This window comes from Callithrix jacchus, chromosome 11 (assembly GCF_049354715.1).
Source record: "Callithrix jacchus isolate 240 chromosome 11, calJac240_pri, whole genome shotgun sequence".
Classification (NCBI taxonomy): domain Eukaryota; kingdom Metazoa; phylum Chordata; class Mammalia; order Primates; family Cebidae; genus Callithrix; species Callithrix jacchus.
Genome location: NC_133512.1, coordinates 12,809,001 through 12,825,677, shown reverse-complemented (window position 1 = coordinate 12,825,677; position 16,677 = coordinate 12,809,001). Strand labels below are relative to the sequence as shown.

Genomic DNA, 16,677 nt, shown 5'->3' with positions numbered 1-16,677 from the left:
AGAAAAGACACAGACTCCCTCAAGAAGAATTTCCAGCCAGAAATGTTAACCTGAATCTGATCATGAAAACACAAGACAGATCCACACAGAGGCTCAGTCTCCAGCACTGGCTGCGACTCTCAGAGAACATCAGGCCTGGGGAAATGATCTTGTTTCTCTCTAAGCTGAGCAAGCCTGACCCCAAAGTCCAAGAGGATGAGAGGTTGAAGAAAGAGGATCACAAATACAGTTTCTCCCAAAAAAAAAAAAATTCAACAGGGACTCATGAGCAGAAGCCAAGTCTGTATCAAGCGTCGGCAATACCAGGGCTTATATGTGATAGAGAAAGGGTGACTCTGAAGGGATGGATAGGATCATTGAAGTACAGTAACATCAGGACCGTTTTGACCTAAGGGCAGGAATTACAATAAGGCCTCTTACACAGGGAACAATAGATAAACTGGAAATCTTAGAGGCCTTTCCAGAACAGGGGTTAATCAGAGGTCATCCTGGCAGATCGGTATCGAAGATGGACTTGCTTTAGCCTCCACAGGTCTGGATTAGGGGAGACTAGAGACAGGCGAAGTAGATGCCATGCTCCTTAACTAGACTAGGGCAGGGACACTATTGGGACAATTGGTAATCCCAGCACTCTGGGAGGCCTAGGCAGGCAGATCACTTCAGTTCAGGAGTTCAAGACCAGCCTGGCCACATGGTGAAACTCCATGTCTACTAAAAATACAAAAATTAGCTGGGCATGGTGGTGGGCACCAGTAATTCCAGCTATTCAGGAGGCTTAGGCAGGAAAATTTCTTGAACCGGGGAGATGGAGGTTGCAGTGAGCTGAGATCACAGCACTGCACTCCAGCCTGGGCACAGAGTGAGACTCTGCCCCCAAAATAATAATAATAATAAACAAATAAATAAATTGAATGGATGTTGAATAGCCCATGGGAGTCACAGGTCAGCAAGTAAGCTCACAAGGTTAAAACAAAACAACGAAGTGTGTGTGTGTGTGTGTGTGTGTGTGTTTGTGTGCGCGCGCGTGCGTGTGTGTAGACAGAAATAAGGAAACGTGGCACAGTGTTTGTAGGGGCACTAAAATCTAGACAGAAAAAAGGAGGCCAGGTGCGGTGGCTCACGCCCGTAATCCCAGCACTCTGGGAAGCTGAGGCGGGTGGATCACGAGGTCAAGAGATCGAGACCATCCTGGCCAACATGGTGAAACCCTGTCTCTACTAAAAATACAAAAATTAGCCGGGCGTTTGGCACGCGCCTGTAGTCCCAGCTACTTGGGAGGCTGAGGCGGAAGAATCGCTTGAACCCGGGAGGCAGAGGTTGCAGTGAGCCGAGACTGTGACACTGTGCTCCAGCCTGGCAACAGAGCAAGACTCCATCTCAAAAAAAAAGAAGAAAAAAAAAATAAACAGAGAAAAGGAAGGGGCTGGACACGGTGGTTGATACCTGTAATCCCAGTACTTTGGGAGGCCAAGGCAGATGGATCCCTGAGCTCAGGAGTTCGAGACCACCTTGGGCAACATGGTGAAACCCTGTCTCTACTAAAATACTAAAAATTAGCCAGGTGTGGTGACACGCGCCTATAGTCCCAGTTACTTAGGAGGCTGAGGCACAAGAATCGCTGGAACCTAGAAGGCAGAGGATGCAGCGAGCCGAGATCACACCACTGCACTCTAGCTTGGGCTACTGAGTGAGACTCCATCTCAAAAAATAAAAAAGACAGGAAGGAAATGTGCCAAACCATGAACAAGAATGCATTCTCTCTAGATTCAGGAACTGGCACGGTGGCTTATACCTACAATCCAGCACTTTGGGAGGCTGAGGCTGTAGGGTCGGTCAAGCCCATGATTTTGAGACCAGCCTAGACAACATAGTGAGACTCCATCTCTACAAAATATTTTTTAAAAATAGGCCGGGCGCGGTGGCTCAAGCCTGTAATCCCAGCACTTTGGGAGGCCGAGGCAGGTGGATCACAAGGTCAAGAGATCAAGACCGTCCTGGTCAACATGGTGAAACCCCGTCTCTACTAAAAATACAAAAAATTAGCTGGGCATGGTGGCGCATGCCTGTAATACCAGCTACTCAGGAGGCTGAGGCAGGAGAATTGCCTGAACCCAGGAGGTGGAGGTTGGGGTGAGCTGAGATCACACCATTGCACTCCAGCCTGGTAACAAGAGCGAAACTCTGTCTCGAAAAAAAATAGCAGGGCATGGTGGCTTGCACCTGTAGTCCCAGCTACTTGGGAGGCTGAGGTGGGGGTATCGCCTGAGTCTGAGAGGTTAAGGCTGCAGTGAGTTGTGATTGCAGGCATGAGCCATGCCACTGCACTCCAGCCTGGGTAACAGAGTCTCAAATTAAACAAAACAAAACAAAACAAGAATACGTTATTTGTAGAATCAGAGAAAAAAAAAAACTATTTAAAAATCTTAAAATTTTTTTTCTCTGTCACCCAGGGGGTTGCATGGCTCATTGCAACCTCAAATTCCTGTGCTCAAGGGATCCTCCCACCTCCCAGCACATACCTCCACACCTGGCTAATTTTTATTTTTGTTTTTTAATTCTATTTTATTTTTGAGACGGAGTCTCGCTCTGTTGCCCAGGCTGGAGTGCAGTGGTGCAATCTTGGTTCACTGCAACTTCCACCTCCTGGATTCAAGCGATTCTCCTGCCTCAGCCTCCTCAGTAGCTGGGATTATAAGTGCCTACCACCACTCCCGGCTATTTTTTTTATTTTTAGTAGAGACAGGGTTTCACCATGTTGGTCAGGCTGGTCTTGAACTCTTGATCTTGTGATCCCCCAGCCTCAGCCTCCCAATGTGCTGGGATTATAGGTATAAGCCACTGTGCCTGGCTGTTTTTATTTTTAGTAGACAGGGTTTTGTAATGCTGCCCAGGCTGGCCTCAAACTCCTGGCCTCAAGCTATCCTCCAGCTTGGTCTCCCAAAGTTCTGAGATTACAGGTGTGAGCCACCAAGCCCAGCCTAAAATAGTCTTCATGACTGCTTGTTTTATAGATGTATCATGATTTACACTGTAGGCAACAGGGAACTGTTATAACTGAGCGAGCTGTAAGGAAAGTGCCACACTCTGGAGTTTCAATTTCGAGTCCTTTATTGCCAGCAACCGAGAGACGGCTAACGCTCAAAATTCTCTCTGTCCCACGAAGGGGTTTGATTCCTTTTTATATCTTGCTTAGAGAAGGGGGGTGGCAAAGCGGAATTTTACAGAAGCAGAACAAGCAAGTTAGGTAAGGAGGCTGGTAACCAGGAGGCAGGAGGTTCCCAAGATTGTTGGTTACCTAGGCAGGTAGCAGAGGGTACTTTCCATACAATCAATCACCAAGGGGGGTAAGTTATTCACAGTAGCAGGTAGACTCACAAGCAGGATGCAGTTACAATGGTTACAAGGTACTGGGTACAGCGTGAGGCAGCTGTGTACCGGAAGGAGAAATGGCGGGGAGGGAGAGGCTAAAATGGAGTTTGTCAGGCTTATAGCTAAGATGGAGTCTGTTAGGCTGTCACAGAAAAACAACAAAAATCAAGCAGGGTGGGATGGGCTTGTTGCATTTTAGGGAGATGAATCTGAGAGGTGAGTATGGGACCCATTGGACTGAGGGGGACCAAAGACAGGAGATATTGTTAGATGCACAAAGTGAGCTGCTGAATGGGGTGGAGTTCAGTGAAATGGAAGGAGACCATTGTTTTGGAGTAAGCGCCTGGACTAGGCCCCAGCGGACCAGACCAAATAAGAGTGGCAATCACTTGCCAGGTGTGGTGGCTCACACCTGTAATCCCAGCACTTCGGGAGGCTAAGACGGGATCAGATCCCCAACCTGAGATCAGGAGTTGGAGACCAGCCTGACCAACATGGAGAAACCCTGTTTCTACTAAAAATACAAAATTAGCTGGGCATGACGGCTCATGCCTCTAATCCCAGCCACTCAGGAGGCTGAAGCAGGAGAATCATTTGAACTGGGGAGGCAGAGGTTGCTGTGAGCCAAGATTGTGCCATTGCACTCCAGCCTGGGCAACAAGAGTGAAACTCAGTCTGAAAAAAAAAAAAAGAAAAGAATGGAATCACTCATGCTAGGTACCATGTCGCCCAGCTAAACTATGAAACAGGCCAATTTTCCAAAAAAATGGAAATTCACAGCAACCAATCAGAAGGGTCCCTGTTTTCCAGAGCTGAGCTGGCTTGACGAGGAAGTTCCCTTTGTTTTAATTCTATAAAGTAATTTAAAATGACCCACCCCCTTTTATTCTCTGTTTTTTTTCTTCGGCCCTTCTCAACAAACCAACCATCTCTGCTCCTTTCATTAGAGTGTTTTTCTAAATCCTTAGATGATACGCTGCCCAATACATGAACCACTAATAAAAACCAATTTGAGGCTGGCACAGTGGCTCGCCTGTAATTCCAGCACTTTGAGAGGCAGAGGCAGTGGCTCACTTGAGGTCAGGAGTTCAAGACCAGCCTGACCAACATGGTGAAACCCCATCTCTACTAAAAATACAAAATTAGCTGGGTGTGGTGGCTCATGCCTGTAATCCCAGCACTTTGGGAGGTCGAGATGGGCAGATCACTTGAGGCCAGGAGTTTGAGACCAGCCTGGGCAACATAGTGAAATCCTGTCTCTACCAAAAATACAAAAATTAGCCAGGCATGGTGAGTGCCCTGTAATCCCAGCTGCTTGGGAGGCTGAGGCAGGAGAATCACTTGAACCCAGGAGGTGGAGGTTGCAGTGAGCCAAAATTGTGCCACCACACTCCAGCCTGGGCAACAGAGCAAAGCTCTGTCTCAAAAACAAATATTTTTAATCTTTATATTTATTTATTTATTTATTTATTTTTGAGACAGAGTTTCGCTCTTGTTGCCTATGTTATAGTGCAATGGCACAATCTCAGCTCACTGCAACCTCCACCTCCCGGGTTCAAGTGATTCTCCTGCCTCAGCCTCCCAAGTAGCTAGGACGACAGACGTGCACCATCACGTCTGGCTAATTTGTACTTTTAGTAGAGATGGGGTTTCACCATGTTGGCCAGGCTGGTCTCAAACTCCTGACCCCAAGTGATCCACCCACCTCATCCTCCCAAAGTGTTGGGATTATAGGCGTGAGCCACTTGGCCCGGACAAATTTGATCTTTAACTAAACTGAAGGTGTTGAATTTTTTTTAAACAGTGGGCTGTGGGTAGAGGCTGCAAATGTCTAAAATCACATCGTTGAAATGGTGTCTTGAGCAGATGTGGCGGAAGAGAGAGCTGGAAACTGGCTGGGTGGCTACAGCCATTCTCCCTGAGGTCTTACTGGGCAACTGAGCAGAGGTGGGGGGTAGGTCAGGAGCTGGGGTGAGTCGCCAACAGGTGTCTCTTCACAAGGGTCTACTTGGTCATGCCTGAGGTCTGGAGGGAAAGGGGCAGGGCTGGGCTAATAGTGCTGGTACCTTCCCAGCAGGGTGACTTGCCGTGGAGCAGACAGCAGAGCCGGGTGGGACAGGATGGTCACTTCACATCCGGTTTCCTGCCATAGTTTTGTCTTCTTTGCTGCAAGGATCATGGAGCTCTTCTCAGAATTGTGTGTGAAAAAGCCTTTCTCTCTGCTTCCTCCTATCTGCTCAGACAGCCCCACCCTCTGAGAGCTTCTGCTATCTTGGAGCTTTGGCTCTAGGTGGCCCACCTGGTCCCACTGGTCAAGTTCACGTCCTTATTCAACTTTCTTACCTTCACTCTCCCACTAACTGGCTCAACCTTTTCATATTTCTTAAAGTTCTAGGAGAATCAGGGGCTGGTCAGCTGATTGGGTTCAGCCAGGCCACCCTGGGAGTTGAGATCCCGACACTGAGTAGTGAAGAGGGGAGGTCAAGGAGCAGGCACAGGACATGGGGAGCAGGGGTTACTGTGCACACCCACGGTGCAGGTCAGAGGTCAGGAGGGGTGAAGTGAACATGGCACCAGACAGCTCTGTCCTGTCACCCAGACCTGGGACCAGAGCTGTGGCTCCAGCCAAGCTCCTGCCCCCTCTCCGGCCCATCTTCACCTCCCAGGGCAGATGCTGAAAGCCTGGCCACCCTGCCTTCCTCACTCAGAGTACAGCAGAGGCCAGAGCTCACTGAGCCAGACGTAGCCTCACAAGGTCCCCCAGGACCCTGGGCTCCTCCTAAGATCTGCCCCAGGCCGCACCCTCACCGAAGATCTGCCCCAGGCCTCACCCAGGCTCTACCACAGGCCCCACTTGAAGCCCACCTCAGGCCCCACCCATGCCCCACTCCAGGACTCATCTAGCCTTCACCCAGATTCCACCACAGGCCTGCCCCAGTCTTTGTCACAAAAGCAATACCTATTTACTGTAAAACATAAAAATAAGTAAGGCTGGCTGGGCGTGGTGGCTCACGTCTGTCATCCCAGCACTTTGGGAGGCTGAGGTGGGCAGATCACCTAAGGTCAGGAGTTTGAGACCAACCTGGCTAACATGGTGACACCCCGTTTCTAATAAAAATATAAAAAATACCGAGGCGTGGTGGCACATGCTTGTAATCCCAGCTGCATGGTGGCACGTGCTTGTAATCCCAGCTACTTGGGAGGCTGAGGCAGGAAAACTTGGGAGGCGGGGGTTGCCGTGAGCTGAGATTGTGCCATTGCACTCCAGCCTGGGCAACAAGAGTGAGACTCCATCTCAAAAAAAAAAAAAATCTTCTTGTTCTAGGTGCTTCAGGAGCCACCGTATAAGGTGCAGAAATGACCAAGTCCAAGAACCACACCACATGGAACGGAAGTGGTATCAAGAAGCCCTGATCACAAAGATACGAATCTCTTAAGGGGGTGGAACCCAGGTTCCTGAGGAACATGCGCTTTGCCAAGAAGCAGAACAAGAAGGGCCTAAAGAAGATGCAGGCCAACAAGGCCAAGGCCATGAGTGCACGTGCCGAGGCCATCAAGGCCCTTAGAAAGCCCAAGGAGGTTAAGCCCAAGATCCCACAGGGTGTCAGCCGCAAGCTCCATCCACCTGCCTACACTGCCCACCTCAAGCTTGGGAAGCGTGCTCATGCCCACATTGCCAAGGGGCTCAGGCTGTGCCACCCAAAGCCCAAGGCCAGGAATCAAACCAAGGTCAAGGCTGCAGCTTCAGCTTCAGTTCCAGCTCAGGCTCCCAAAGCTGCCCAGGCCCCTACAAAGGCTTCAGAGTAGAAATCTCTATCTGCCAACGTGAGGACAGAAGGACTGGTGCGGCCACCCCGGGCTGCCTTCTGCATGGGGCTGGGGTCCTTCTGTCCTATTTGTAGAAATAAACCTGAGGCAGGAAGCAAAATAATAATAAATAAGTCCAGGTGCTGTGGCTCATTCCTATAATCTCAGCACTTTGGGAGGCTAAGGTAAGTAGCCTAGGAGTTCAAGACCAGCCTGGACAATATAGAGAGACCCCACTTCTAAAAAAAAGTTAAAAATTAGCCACCACAAACATGGTGCCACATGCCTGTGGTCCCAGCTACTCAGGAGGCTGAGTTGGGAGGATTGCTTGAGCCCAGGAGGTCATCTGCTGTGAGCTGTGATCACACCACTGCACCACTGCCTGGGAGACAGAGTGAGACCCTCTCTCTTAAAAACAAAACAAAATACTAAAGTAAAGAGAATTAAAAAACATTTACTGTAATCCTGCCTCTCAGAAAAACAAACAAACTACGTTTAGCTATTGATGTTCTTCTGCTATTTCACCTGCGACATTCACACAGCACTGGCACCACTGCATTTGTTGATACAGATGGAAGTGGGTCAGCTCTATCACCCATGCTTCCTCCACCCAGGGCCACCACGCCACCTCCCCCTGGCTCCCAGCATTCTTAGGGAGCCTGCAGGACTGCTGGATCAGCCTGACAGGCACAGTCTTGTGAGGGACCCTCCGCACTTCTCTCTCCGCCTCTGTCTCCCCATGACCAGTGGGCCCCTGGCCGTGACCCCAGCTGACATGCCCATGCCATGGGCACCATATTCAGACACTTCTGAGTTTCTGAACCCCAAGTCAGGCAGGGTGCCAGCACCTGCAGAATGAGGACAAAAGTCACCTATACCCCAAATCCTGCTGGCTGGTTACAGGACGGATGAATTTCAATCCACGCTCCTCCAGCTACCTTTGGGCCCATCTAGCCACTGGGCTCCCATGTCCAAGACCTGACACAGTTTGCCCCAGGCCTTCCTGGGGGCCAGCAGCTCTCATGGGCTAAGTTGGCACAGGTGGTCAGGGAGGAGAGAAGGGGCAGTGTCCAGAGGAACTCAGTCCCCAAAAACACCCAATAATAATGCTCTACAGAGGCGAGATTCTAAGGGGGAAGTTGTGCTGCCTGTTTTCATGTAACATTTGTATTATGTTTTAAGTGTCTGCTTCCAAGCCCTGTTAACCCCCACCCCCTCCATACCCAGACACCAGCAGCCCACGGTTGTGTAGGCCCTGCTGCCTGGTTTCAGTTGACCTTCCTGACCCCTGACCTTGGGTGGACCGTGGGTGCTGGCAGGTTGGACTGATTCCTTCCCAGTCAATGCGCCCTGTGCTTCCAGACACAGACCACAATTTCTCACCTCCTTAGCTCACTCTTCACAGATGACCTTCCTGCTGAGTCCACTGAGCCCATAAAAGTGATGGGAGATGGCCTGGCGCGGTGGCTCACGCCTGTAATCCCTGCACTTTGGGAGGCCAAGGCGGGTGGATCACGAGGTCAAGAGATCGAGACCATCCTGGTCAAAATGGTGAAACCCCGTCTCTACTAAAGATACAAAAAATTAGCTGGGTATGGTGGTGCGTGCCTGTAATCCCAGCCACTCGGGAGGCTGAGGCAGGAGAATTGCCTGAACCCAGGAGGCGGAGGTTGTAGTGAGCCAAGATCTCGCCATTGCACTCCAGCCTGGGTAACAAGAGTGAAACTCTGTCTCAAACAAACAAAAAAAAGTGATGGGAGAGAGCCTCAACAGGCTCCTCGTCCCACGACCCCCCCCCCCCGCAGCTGCCTCTGGCTCCGGCTCAGCCTGCTCTGATGATCCTCTCTGCTACAGGACCCTGATCACCTTCTTTTCCTCCTCCTTCTTCTTCCTCTTCCTCCTCCTCCTCCTCGTCTTCTTCTTCTTTTTTTTTTTGATAGAGTTTCACTCTTGTTGTCCAGGCTGGAGTGCAGTGGCATGATCTCGGCTCACTGCAACCTCCGTCTTCCAGGTTCAAGCGATTCTCCTGCCTCAGCCTCCTGAGTAGCTGGGATTACAGGCATGCGCCACTACATCTGGCTAATTTTGTATTTTTAGCAGAGATGGAGTTTCTCCATATTGGTGAGGCTGGTCTTGAACTCCTGACCTCAGGTGATCTGCCCACCTTGGCCTCCCAAAGTGCTGGGATTACAGGGATGAGCCACCACGCCCGGCAGGACCTCTGATCTTCTGCACCCACTGCTGAGCCACGTCCAAGCACTTTGCAGCACCCAATCACTGTTGCCCTCGCCCCAGCCCTTGCCAGCTCTCTCTTTTTGCTCTCTCTTTTATAATAATAATTATTATTATTTTGAGACAGGGTCTCTTTGTAGCCCAAACCGGAGTGCAGTGGCATGAACACAGCCCTCTGCAGCCTCAATCTCCCTGGCTGAAGTGATCCTCTCACCTCAGCCTTCAGAATAGCTGGGACTACAGACACATGTCACCATGCCCAGCTAATTTTTGTACCTTTCACGAAGAGAGGGTCTCCCTATGTGTCTCCAGGCTGGGCTCAACTGATCTTCCCATCTCTGCTTTCCAGAGTGCTGGAATTATAGGTGTGAACCACTATGCTCAGTCTCTTTTTTGCTCTTAGTAACAGCTTAATTGAACTCTAAATTCACATTTATACAGTTCATCTGGGCCGGGGGTGGTGGCTCATGCCTGTAATCCCAGCACTTTGGGAGGCCGAAGCGGGTAGATCACAAAGTCAAGAGTTCGAGACCAGCCTGGCCAACATGGTGAAACCCTGTTTCTACAAAGAATACAAAAAATTAGCCAGGTGTAGTGGCATGAGCCTGTAATTCTCCAGCTCCTCAGAAGGCTGAGGCAGGAGAATCACTTGAACCCAGGAGGCAGAGGTTGCAGTGAGTTGAGGCTGCGCCACTGCACTCCAGCCTGGCGACAGAGCAAGACTTGGTCTCAAAAAACGAACAAACAAAAACAAAAAATGATTCACTCATATAAAGTATACAATTCAACAGTATTATAGATATGAACATCGTCAATTTTAGAGCATTTTTATCACTGCCAGAAGAGCTCCCATATCCATTAGAAGTCATTCCCCGTTACCTCCTCCCCAGTCCCTGGCAACTGATAATCTATTTTTTATTCCCATGGCTTGCCTATTCTGGACATTTCATATATATATATGTGTGTGTGTGTGTGTGTGTGTGTGTCTGATCATACAATATGTGATCTTTGTTTCTGGCTTCCTTCACTGAGCATAATGCTTTCGTGGTTTAGCCATGTTGTAGTATGTACCAGTGCTGCATGCCTTTTTATTGCTGAATAATATTCCATGATAGGGATATACTACATTCTGTTTATCTGTTCATGAGTTGATGGACATTTTGGTTATTTCAGCTTTTTGGCTATTGTGAATAATGTTGCTATGAACATTCGTGTACAAGTCTCTGTGTGGAGATGCATCCACTTCTCTGGGTACATACTTGTAAGTGGAATTAATGGGTTTAATCGTAACTCTTTGTTTATCCTCAAAGAAACTACCAGATGACTTTCCTCTTCTCCAAAACAGCTGTATTATTTGACATCCCCACCAGCAGTGCATGAGGGTTCCAGCTTCTCTACATCCTGTGTCTTTTTATTAGTCATTTCAGTAGGTGTGACAGTGGCATCTCATTGTGGTTTTCGCTGGCATTTCCCTAATGACTCATAATGTTGAGAACTCTTCACATACTTTCTGCCATTTGTATCTCTTCCTTGGAGAAATGACTATTCAGATCCTTTTCCTGTTTTTAAATTGATTTCTTTTCAAGGAGATGAGTGTCTCCTCAGGCTGGTCTCTAACACCTGGGCTCTAGTGATCCTCCTGCCTCAGCCTCCTGAGTGGCTGGGACAAGAGACACCTGCCACTGCTCCTAGCTTGGAATTCTTTGTATATTCTAGACACAAGTCCCTTATCATATATATAATTTGTAAACATTTTCTCCTATTCTGTAGACTATCCTTTCACTTTCTTGTTCTTTCTTTTTTCTTTTCTTTTTCTTTTTTTTTTTTGGAGAAAGAGTCTCGCTCTATCACCCAGGCTGGAGTGCAGTGGTGCAATCTTGGCTCACCCTCCACCTCCTGGGTTCAAGCTATTCTTCTGTCTCAGCCTCCTGAGTAGTTGGGATTACAGGTGCACACCACCACACCCGGGTAATTTTTGTATTTTTTGTAGAGACAGGATTTTACCATATTGGTCAGGCTGCTCTAGAGCTCCTGACCTCATGATCCACCTGTCTTGGCCTCCCAAAGTACTGGGATTACAGGCATGAGCCATCATGTCTAGCCACCTTTTTTTCTTTTCTTTTTCTTTTTATAATTATTATTTTTTAGAGACGGGGTTTCTCCATGTTGGCCAGGCTGGTCTTGAACTCTTGACCTCAGGTGATCTGCCCTCCTTGGCCTCCCAAAGTGCTGGGATTACAGGTGTGAGCCACCATGCCTGGACTTTTTTTTTTTTTTTTTCTTGAGATGGAGTCTCACTCTGTTGCCCAGGCTGGAGTGCAGTGGTGCTATTTCGGCTCACTGCAACCTCCGCCTCCTGGGTTCAAGCAATTCTTCTGCCTCAGCCTCCCAAGTAGCTGGGACTACAGATGTCTGCCATCATGCTGGCTAATTTTCATATCTTTAGTAGAGATGGGTTTTCACCTTATTGGTCAGGCTGGTCTCAAACTTCTGACCTCATGATCCTCCTGCCTCAGGCTTCCAAAGTGCTGGGATTACAGGCATGAGCCACTGTACCTGGTTGTTCTTTCACTTTCTTGATGGTGACTAAAATTAAATTAAAAACTTACAATTTTAATTTTCATGAAGTACACTTTATTGTTTCTTTTATTGCTTGTGCTTTTAGTGACATATGTAAAAAACTATGGCTTAATCCAAGGTCACAAAGATTTATACCTATGTTTTCTTCTAAAAGTTTTATAGTTTTAGCTCTTACATTTAAGTCTTTCATTCATTTGAGTTAATTTTTGTATATAGTGTAAGGTATGGGTTCAACTTTATTCTTTTGCATGTAGATATCCTGTTGTCCCAGCATGATTTCCTCTTCCTTCCTCCTTCCCTCTCTCCCTCTCTTTTTCTCTCCTTCCTGCTTTCCTTCCTTCCTTTTCTTTCTTTCCTTCCTTCTCTTTTTCTCTTTCTCCTTTCTTTCCTTCCCTTTCTCTTTTTCTTTCTTTCCTTCCTTTTTTCTTTTTCATTCTTTCTCTCCTTCCTTCCTTCTTTCTTTCTCTCCTTTTTCTTCATTCCCTCCCTCCCTCCCTCCCTCCCTCCCTCCCTCCCTCCCTCCCTTCCTTCCTTCCTTCCTTCCTTCCTTCCTTCCTTCCTTCCTTCCCTTCTTGTCTTGCTCTGTTGCCCAGCCTGGAAGTCAGTGGCGTGATCTCTGCTCACTACAACTTCCTCCTCCCAGGTTCAAGTGATCCTCCTACCTCAATCTCCCAAGTAGCTGGAGGCGTAAGCCATGGTGCCCGGCTAGTTTTTGTATTTTTAGGAGACACGGGGTTTCACCATGTTGATCAGGCTGGTCTAGAACTCTTGACCTCATGATCCACCTGCTTTGGCCTCCCAAACTGCTGGGATTACAGGCATCACACCTGGTCTGTGTCTCGACTTTGAATTCTATTCCATTGATTTATGTATCTCTTTATGACAGTACCTTACTGATCTAATTACTGTAGCTTTGTAGTAAGTTAAAATTGGGGCCCAGGTTCCATGGTTCACACCTATAATCCCAGTGCTGTAGGAGACCGAAGCCTGAGGATCCCTTGAGGCCAGGAGTTCAAGACCAGCCTGGGCAACTCATCTAGACCCTGTCTATACAAAAGGGCATTTTCTAATTTTTTAAGACGAAGTTTCGCTCTTGTCATCCAAGGTGGAGTGCAGTGGCACAATCTCAGCTCATTGCAACCTCTGCCTCCTGGGTTCAAAAGAGTCTCCTGACTTAGCCTCCTGAGTAGCTGGAATTATAGGCACCTGCCACCATGCCTGGTTAATTTTTGTATTTTTAGTAGAGACAGGCTTTCACCATGTTGGCCAGGCTGGCCTTGAACTCATGAACTCAGGTGATCTGCCCACCTCGGCCTCCCAAAGTGTTGGGATTACAGGTGTGAGCCACCATATCCAGCCAAAATATATTTTCTGCTTTTTTTTTTTTTTGAGTTGCGGTTTCGTTTTTGTTGCCCAGGCTGGAGAGCAATGGTGCGATCTCGGCTCACTGCAGCCTCCGCCTCTTGGGTTCAAGTGATCCTCCTGCCTCACCCCCTGAGTAGCTGAGATTACAGGTGCATGTCACCATGCCTGGCTAATTTTTGTATTTTTAGTAAAGACAGTGTTTCACCATATTGTCCAGGCTGGTCTCGAACTCCTGACCTCAGGTTATCTGCCTGCCTTGGCTTTTCAACATGCTGGGAATACAGGCGTGAGACACTGCACCCGGCCTAAAAACATTTTTTAAAATTAGCTGGGCTTGGTGGCATGCACCTACAGACCTAGCTTCTCAGGAGGCTGAGATGGGAGGATTGCTTGAGCTCAGGAGTTCAAGGTTGCAGTGAGCTAAAATTGCACCACTGCACTCCAGCCTGGGAGAGAGACCCTGTCTGTAAAAACAAAACAAAACAAAACAAAAGGTATTGTTATATGTATACACTGTGGAATGATTAAATCAGGTAAACTAGGCTGGGAGCAGTGGCTCATGCCTGTAGTCCCAGCACTTTGGAAGGCCAAGACGGACAAATCACTTGAGTCCAGGAGTTAAGCCCAGCCTGGCCAGCATGGCAAAACTCTGTTTGTACTAAAAATACAAAAATTAGCCAGGTGCCATGGCTCACGCCTGAAATCCTAGCACTTTGAGAGGCTGAGGCAGGTGCATCACCTGAGGTCAGGAATTCAAGATCAGCCTGGCCAACATGGTGAAACCCCTCAATCTCTACTAAAAATACAGAAATTAGCAGGGCATAGTGGCACATGCCTGTCATCCCAGTTACTCAGGAAGCTGAGGCATAAGAATCACTCAAACCTGGGAGGCAGAGACTGCAGTGAGCCATGACTAGGCCCCTGACTCCAGCCTGGGTGACAGAGCGAGTCTGTCTCAGAAAAAAAAAAAAGGTTAACTTATATGCCTATCTATCTGTCACCTCATATACTTATTTCTTTGTGGCAAGAACATCTAAAATCGACTCTGTAAGCAATTTTGGACTATGTCCTCCATTACTATTAACTGTAGTCACCACGCTGTGCAGCAGATGACTAGAACTTATTTCTTCTAACTGAAACTTTGCATGTACCCTTAGACCAACATCTCTCTTTCCCATCCGTTACCTCCTGCCTCCTCCTGCATCTGGTAACCACCATTCTACTCTCCACTTCTATAATTCTGTTTTTTGAGACGTAGTCTCTGTTGCCCAGGCTGCAGTGGCAAGATCTCGTCTCACTGCAGCCTCCACCTCCTGGGTTCAAGCAATTCTCCTGCCTCAGCCTTCCCAGTAACTGTGATTACAGGAGTCCACCACTACGCCCGGCTAATTTTTGTATTTTTAGTCGAGACAGGGTTTTACCATGTTGGCCAGGCTGGTCCCAAACTCCTGACCTTAAGTGATCCACCCACCTCGGCCTCCCAAAGTGCTGGGATTACAGGTGTGAGCCACCATGCCTGGCCAGTATCCTGCAAACTTCAAACATTACTAAATATATCAGTTCTAACAGGGTTTTTTTTGAAGACTTTAGGTTATCTGTATATAGTGTCGTGTTACCAGCAAATAGACATGTTCCCGTCTTCTTTTCCTATTATGATAGTTTTGCTTTTTTTTCTCCCCTACTTGCTCTGGTAGGACTTCCAGTGCTATATTGAATAGAAGTGGTGAGATTGGGCATCCTTGTCTTTTTCCCGATCTTAGGTGACAAACTTTCAACTTTTCACTGTTGAATATGATTTTAGCTGCTATGGGCTTGTGACACATGGCCTTTATTGTGTTGAGGAAGATTACTTCTGTATCTAATTTGTTGAGAGATTTTATCATAGAAGGAGGTTGAGTTTTGTCAAACCTTGACTTTTATTGTATTATTATTTTTTTGGGAGAGGGACAGAGTTTCACACTTGTTGGAGTGCAGTGGTGTGATCTAGGCTCACTGCAACCTCCGCCTCCCAGGTTCAAGTGATTCTGCTGCCTCAGCCTCCCAAGTAGCTGGAATGACAGGCACGCACCACCACGCCTGGCTAATTTTTGCATTTGTAGTAGAGACGGGGTTTCACCACATTGGCCAGGCTGATGTCGAACTCCTGACCTTGTGATCTGCCTGTCTCAGCCTACAAAAGTACTGGGATTACAGGCGTGAGCCACCATGCCTGGTGGAAACCTTGAATTTTCATATGAATTTTAACGTCAGCTTGTCAATTTCCACAAAAAAACAAAATCTGGGATTTTGACAGGGATTGTGTTAACGCTGTAGATCTGGGAAGTCATGTCATCTTATTTATATTAAGTCTTCCAATCCATGGACATAGGACATCTTGCCATTTATTTAGATATTCTTTATTTTTTATTTTCTTTTTCTTTTTTTTTAAGATGGAGTCTCACACTGTACTGGCACAATCTCAGCTCACTGCAACCTCCACCTCCCAGGTTCAAGCGATTCTCCTTGCCTGAGCCTCCCAAGTAGCTGGGATTACAGGCGCCTGCCACCATGCTCAGCTAATTTTTTTTTTTGTATTTTTAGTAGAGATAGGGTTTCACTATGTTAGCCAGTCTGGTCTCGAAATCCTGACCTCATGATCCGCCTCCCTCGGCCTCCCAAAGTGCTGGAATTATAGGCGTGAGCCAACATGCCTGGCCTATTTTTTCAATAATAGTTTATAGTTTTCAGAGTATAAGTTTTGCACTTTTTGGATAAACTTATTCCTAAGGATTTAATTCATTTTGATCCTATTAAAAGTGGAATGTTGGCCAGGCATGGTGGCTCACACCTATAATCCTAGCACTTTAGGAGGCTGAGGTGGGCAGATCATGAGGTCAAGAGATGGAGACCATCCTGGCCAACATGGTGAAACCCCGTCTCTACCAAAAATACAAAAATTAGCCGGGCATGGTGGTGGGCACCTGTAATCTCAGCTATTCAGGAGGCTGAGGCAGGAGAATTGCGTGAACTTGGGAGGCAGAGATTGCAGTGAGCCGAGATCATGCCACGGCACTCCAGCCCGGCAACAGAGCAAAACTCCGTTTCAAAAAAAAAATTAAAATAAATAAAAATGGAATGTTTTCCCTCCCTCCCTCCCTCCCTCCCTCCTTCCCTCCTTTCTTCCTTCCTTCCTTCCCTCCTTCCTCTTTCTTTCTCCTTTCCTTCCTTCCTTCCTTTTTTTCTTTCTCCTTCTTTCGACAGTGTCTCCCTTTGCCACCCAGCTGGAATACAGTGGTGTGACCGCAGCCCTCTACAGCCTTGACCTCCCAGATTCAAGTGACCTCC

At 47.8% G+C, this 16,677-nt stretch overlaps 1 pseudogene; it reads left to right on the top strand.

Annotated features, from left to right (window-relative positions):
* The first annotated feature begins 6,726 nt into the window (after positions 1 to 6,726).
* On the top strand, positions 6,727 to 7,296 carry LOC128928381 (large ribosomal subunit protein eL29 pseudogene; annotated as a pseudogene).
* Positions 7,297 to 16,677: the final 9,381 nt, after the last annotated feature.